This window comes from Pteropus vampyrus, unplaced genomic scaffold (genome assembly GCF_000151845.1).
Source record: "Pteropus vampyrus isolate Shadow unplaced genomic scaffold, Pvam_2.0 Scaffold28, whole genome shotgun sequence".
NCBI classification, from domain to species: Eukaryota; Metazoa; Chordata; class Mammalia; order Chiroptera; family Pteropodidae; genus Pteropus; species Pteropus vampyrus.
The window spans coordinates 7,078,251-7,085,369 of NW_011888809.1; positions in this window are offsets into that span (position 1 = coordinate 7,078,251).

Consider the following 7,119-nt stretch of genomic DNA (forward strand, 5'->3'; position numbering starts at 1 on the left):
CAATCTTTCTGAACCTCAGTTTCCTCATCTACGAAATGGGATAATAATCTTGGCCATATCTATTCTCAAGGATTTTTGAGAGAATTACAGGAGACGATAAATGTAAAAAATACTTTGCAAGTTGTCAAGTGCTCCACACATTTGCATGCAAGAGTAACAAAGAGCAGGGTGAGGGAGATAGGCAGGGGAGTCAGCTCGGCGCTCACTTGGCCATGATTTGCACCACCCTGCCCTCCCTGGTACCACTGGTGGGGGGCAGGGCAGGGCTGGTGTTGCTGACTCCCAAGATGTAGCTCAGCTGCAGGTCTCAGTGGACTGGGATGACTCAGGGAGCAGCTGAAGCATTTTCAAATGCACATCCATCTCCAGATTCAATCTGAACTGGCCACCTAATTCTTTTGTTGTCTTTCCATTTGGAGCATGCTAAGAATGGCAATTATGAAATTTTAAAAGATTCATTGGCATCATTAGAATGAAATTCATCTTCAGAACAAAGACTTGCTCGCTTTGCATACAAATAAAACCTGCACAAAAGCCTGGGATAACTTCCATTTCCTCCTTGGCAGAGTTTCTGTCCTCTAGAAATAAAAGTAATTCCGAGAGGCAGCATGCTTTGCAACTTCATTCTTCTTGGTAATAGCCTGAGCACTGTGGAGGGACTATACGGGGGAAATGCTATATTGAGAATTAATAGTGCTTGTCAAGATAATAACAATCATTTATTAAATGCCTACTATGTGCTAGTTGTTTTTTCTGTTATGTTATTAAATTCGGACAATAATTCTGTAAAAAGTAATGCCATCCCGGCTTTATAGAAAAAAAGACTGAAGTATGGAGAGGTGAGTTCATTTATCCAGGAAAACATAGTGCTGAGACAGAGTTCACCTGCTAGTGTGACTCCAAGCCTGTGCCCTTTTCAAAACACAAATGGAAACTTCCCTCAGAAAAAAAAGGAAATTCCGAGGCATTTCCCAACCTGATGTCCCTGAGTCATGTGCCATAAAGTCTCAGAAGAGGGTGAGGCCAGGTTTGCTCCGGGTCCCCTCTTAAACCAATATTCTAAGAACTGGCCAATGAGGCTTCTTTCAAAATGACATCTATGCACAAGAAAACATTATAGGGTTTGAATGGGAACAAGGAGAAGACATTGATTTTCAGAACAGAGATAAGATGCCTGTACTGACAGAAGGACACTCTATTATTTTTCCCATACCATGGAAGGAGCCAGGCCTCAGCTAGGTGGCAGAGCTATCCAATTTGTCCCCTCTGGCTGGATAGTATGCTTAGTAAAAAGAACTCTGGACTTCAGGTTACACAGACTGAAACCCCAGCTCCACTATTTCTTAGCGTTGTGACCTTCGGGAAAGCACTTAACCTCTCTGAGCCTTCGCAGGGTTACTGGGGTGATTAAATGACATATTGACTTCAACATGGTATCTAGCTCATGCAGGTGCTCACGGTAGGAGGCCCTGTGCAGATGCACCCCACACCAAAGGAAGGGACACCTTGACTGAGCTAGTCCCTCCCTGCCTCTGAGTTGACCCCAGAAAACTGGCAGCATCATGAACACAACAAATTAGGCAAGGTTCATGGTTAAACCATTCCCTATATACCCATTAATTCACCCCATCTTCACAGGAGCAGGGTTTAATATTTTGATGAGGTGTCACTGAAGCTCAAATGGCAAAATAATTCAGAACAGCAGGGAAAAAAAGCAGCTAATCTCTTTTTCACTATAAAGCATAAATTAGAAATAATAAAAAATGTTAGTAGACACCCAAGTCATCTTAAGGACACTCCAATTCATTTGTCAACTTTATAATCTTTTAAAAATAAACAGACTACATTTTTGAGCAAATCATTTGGGAGAAAGAACCAAATCCTCATCTTACGCATTTCATAGCTTTCTATCTGTAAGACTGAAAATGCCACATAAAGAGAGGGTTGTAGATGGTCTTAATAGTTTAAGGTATTGAAATATACACTACAAATAACAAGTGACAGGGAAAGGAGAGTAAATCTCTCACACATATGAGATGAGACTTTAAAATAAAGGAACTGTCTTCCAAGGACACCCTTCACAGACTTAATCTAAACATTACACGGTAGTACTCTGAGCAGGTGTGCTGTCCTCAGTTTTTATTCTACAGTAGTATACTTATCCTCAGAGTCTAAGATGTAGCTTATAACCATCTGCACTCTTTCACTCTTTTTTCTCATGCAAGAGACCCCTGACCTTCTTCCTCTAGGGTCAGCCCTAGCTCCTTCTCTAGGATGCCCTGGATCTGAGGAAGAGGTACTTGGTCAGCTATGGTCCTTCACCACTAGTCCAGCCTGACTGACCTCACAGCCCACATAAGGTGATGAGAAATCTGCTTCTTTGTTGTTTTTACTTTTTATTTTGGCATAATTTTACACTTACAGAAAAGTCGTAGAAAATATACAGAATAGTCCCTTCACTCAGCTTAATAAAATTATAAAATTATCAACCTAGAATTCCAGTCAAGAGGGCAGAGTAGGTAAATACTGTGTTCACTTTCTCTCACAACCACTTCGAAATTACAACTAAACTACATAACAACCATCATTGAGAATCATCTGAAATCCATCTGAACAGAAGTCCTACAACTGAGGACACACTGAAGAGGCCACCTTGAGACTGATAGGAGGAGCAGAGATGTGGAACGGGCTGGTCCTACACCTGTGTGTGGCGGTTAAAAATTGAGAGAGATATCTCGTCTATAGAGGTCCCCCTGGATAAGCAAGGGGTCCCAGCCACACATCACACTCCTCAGCCCAGGGTTCCAGTGCCAGGAATAGAAGCCTCCACAACATCTGGCTGTAAAAAACAGTGGAGACTGTAGCTGAGACAGAGTGACTGGAATTTCCCTTAAAGGGCCCGCGCACAGACTTACCACTGACGAACTCACTTGCTCTGAGCTCCAGCACTGGGACTGCTAGAAAAGTGCCAGAGATACAGGGAGGTGGCAGGGGGAGGGACAACTGAGTTGTCTGGCTTCAGGGCGAGGGCTGGAGGGGCAGCTTTCTGCGAGACAGAAAAGCTGGCAAAATCTATTGTTTCTTTGTTGAGCTCTCCCTGCTCTGGCATACAGACGCAGGTGACCGCCATATCTGAGTCTCCACCAACATAGCTAACACTGGTTGCCCTGCCCAGATGCTTCCCTGAGACCCCGCCTTCCCCCAATATCCAGGCCCACCCCAGCTGCTTCTAATGGCTTTTCTATACAAATGGCCTGTCTTGACTCTTAAAGGTTCATAAAACCTAAACAAGCAGCATCTGGCTTCAGCCTGCCCCGTATCTCTTGTTGAGCAGCCTCAATCATGGCACTAGTGGCAGCCAGCCTCAGTTTGCAGCTTGACCTCTCAAGGCACATCCAAGCCCAGCAGAGGTGACAGCCACCTGCAGATTGCTTGGTGGCTCACGGCAGGTGGTCCCAGGCAGGGCACAGGCTGTGGCTGAACTTGGCCTGTGGTGGGGCCCCTCCCAAGAGGACCCAGCCTGCGCACCCTGTGGTTGGCTCTGGTCTGAGCCTGAGAACCACCTGAGGCCATATCCATGGACAACACACCCAAAGGGCAGACTAGGCAGGCACTAGAACCCTGCTAAAGTGAATCCTGCTCTGTAGGTCAGCCCCTGCGCAACCGCTCCTCCACTGTAGTCACTGGCCAGTCCTTACTACCCTCAGCCCAAGGGTCAATCACTCCCATTGCCTGGTAAACAGAAACCAAGGCTCAACTACAACAGGAGGGCATACACAACTCATACAAGGGACACACCTGGAGCACCCAGCTCAGGTGACTGGGGAGACTGCATCACTGGGCCTCACAGGACACTTACTACATGAGGCCACTCTACCAAGACTGGGAGACTTAGGAGCCCTATCTAGTACATAGAAAGAAACACAGGGAGGCAGCCAAAGTGGGGAGACAAAGAAACATGTCCAAATGAAAGAACAGAACAAAGCTCCAGAAACAGAACTAAGCAAAATGGAGACAAGCTATCTATCAGCTGCAGAGTTCAAAACATTGGTTATAAAAATGCTCTATGAACTTAGGGGAAGAATAGATGAACTCAGTGAGAACTTCAACAAAGATAGAAAACATAAAAGTGGAAATAGAAAATATAAAAAAGAACCAGGCAGAAATAAAGAATACAGTGACTGAAATGAAGAATACCTTAGGAAGAATCAATAGTAGATTAGATGAAGTGGAGGATCGAACCAGCAACTCAGAAGATAAGGTAGCAGAAAACACCCAATCAGAACAGCAACAAGAAAAAAGAATCCAAAAAAATAAAGCTAGTTGAAGAGGCCTCTGGGACAACATCACGCATACTGACAATATTCACATCATAGGGGTACCAGAAGGAGAAGAGAGAAAGGAATTGAAAACCTATTTCAAGAAATAATGACTGAAAACTTCCCTACTCTGGTGAAGGAAATAGATATACAAGCCCAGGAAGCACAGAGAGTCCCAAACAAGATGAACCCAAAGAGGCCCACACCAAGACACATCATAATTAAAATACCAAAAGTTAAAGACAAAGAGAGACTCTTAAAAGCAGCAAGAGAAAAGCAATTATTTACCTATAAGACTGGGAGCTCCCTTAAGACTGTCAGCTGATTTCTCAACAGAAACTTTGCAAGCCAGAAGGGACTGGCATGAAATATTCAAAATGATGAAAAGCAAGGACTTATAACCAAGATTCTTCTACCTAGCAAAGCTATCATTTAGAATTGAAGGACAGATAAAGAGCTTCACCACCAAGCCAGTATTATAGAAAATGTTGGAGGGATTCCTTTAAGAAGAAAAAAAGATCAAAATATGAATAATAAAATGGCAATAACTACATATCCACCAACAATTACTTTAAATGTAAATGGATTAAATGCTCCGGTTAAAAGAAAGTGTGGCCTAATGATAAGAAAACAAGACCTTTACATATGCTGCCTACAAGAGACTCACTTTAGATCAAGACACACACAGACTGAAGGCGAAGGGATGTAAAAAGGATATTTCATGAAAATAGAAACAAATAAACTGTGGTAGCAATACTTATACCAGATAAAATCGACTTTAAAACAAAGGCTATAACAAGAAACAAAGAAGAACGCATTTATCCCACTTTGGGTATTTATCCAAAGAAACCCAAAACACAACTTTGAAGAGACATGTGAATCTATATGTCCACTGAAGCATTATTTACAATAGGGAAGATATGGGGGATACGTGGGTGTCCATCAATGGAGGAATGGATAAAGAAGAGGTGGTACATATATACCATGGAATATTACTCAGCCATAAAAAAAGAATGAAATCTTGCCACCTGCAGCAACATGGATGGACCTAGAGGGTATTGTGCTGAGTGGAGCAGGTCAGACAGAGAAAGACAAATGCCATATGATTTCACTTACATGTGGAATCTAAAGAACAAAATAAACAAGTGGAATAGAAACAAACTCATAGATATAGAGAATGTTTGATGATTACAAGATAGGAAGGGGGTTACGGGTGAATGAATAAGGGGATGGGATTAAGAAGTACAAATTGGTAGTTGCAAAATAGTTATGGGGATGTAAAGTATAGCATAAGGAATAGAGTTAGTTTTTTAAATTATATATATATTTTTTTTTAATTTTAAAAAGTTAAGACATTTATTCAATCCATGAAGTGATCCCCCAATTATTCTAACACCCATCTAGCACTATACACAATAATTACAATAATAATGACTATATACCCTATACTATACTCTAATATTGTAATAATACTATAATAATTATGTACGTGTCAGATGGGTACCAGATTTATCAAGGTGATCACACATAAGTAATGTAAGTGTCTATGTTGTACACCAGAAACTAATTTAATATTGTATGCCAATTGCATTAAAAATTTTAAACTATATTAAAAAAAAAACGGTATATTGTAGTAGTTGAGAGCATAAATTCAGAGATCAAACCATGTGTCTGGGTTCCAATCCTAGCTCCCTAATTACTAGTTGTGTGACTGGGCAAGTTTTATAACCCCTCTTGTTCTTTATTTTTCTCAATGATAAAATGAGAATAAATAGCAGTATTTTACCTCATGGGGTTGTTGTAAGGATTAAATGAGCGAATCTATATAAAGCACTAAAATCCATCCCAAGCACACATGTAATACTCTTACTGTACAACTGTCATTCCAAATACAGCAGCACATTTCAGTGGCATCAAAACTACTTGAAAAACTCCAGTTTTATTAGACCTGCTGATTGAAGATGGTTTCCTGAGATAGACTAAAACATTTATCAGGAATGAAGGATACTTGTGTCAGGCAAACCTGTGCAGCCCCATTATAGAAGTCCGGTGCTCAAGAAGCAATGGAAATTCTTGCCATAACTTTTATAGACCATGGTGATAATTGTCAGCACTCAAATACAATGCTCATGAGGCAGTTATTTGGGGCCCACATTGTTTTTAGAATGCCTCGTTATTTGACCAGGCAATATTGGATTGTCAACTGTCAGCAAGTTTGTAGCAGCTCTAGGAAGATCCCAAGGTTCAGAGAGATCCTCTGCCTGCCTCATGATGCATACTATCAGCAGGGCAAGGGGCAAGATCTGTACCAGCAGCCAGTCAGGGGTTAATATCACACTGAGGAACCACCATGAGTTTATTAGGCAAAGAATGATGTGGCGAGCAAGTTTGAATGATCTGGTTTACTGTCTACACTGTTCAGATTCACTGAATAGATATCGATGCTTCCGTTCATCTTATGTAATGAAAGCTTAGCCAAGAGTGCAATATTAGTTAACGAAAAGAGGCTGAAAGCAATGTTTATTGAGCATTTATATGTGTCCATAATGTACATTATCTCAACCTTGTGAAATGGGCCATATTAGCCCACTTTGAACAGCCGAGAAAACAGAGGCTTCAGAGAGGTTAAGTAACCTGACCATGATCACAGAGAAGTAAGTGGTGAGGCCAGACTCTGAACCAAGCTCTGTACCCCAAGGCCTGTGCTTGTTCCCTGCTTTGCCTCGAGCACCACAGCCCCAGATGTCCACTCCACTGAGAGCTTCTTGCAAGCAGGAGCTGTGTCCTTTTCATTTATATA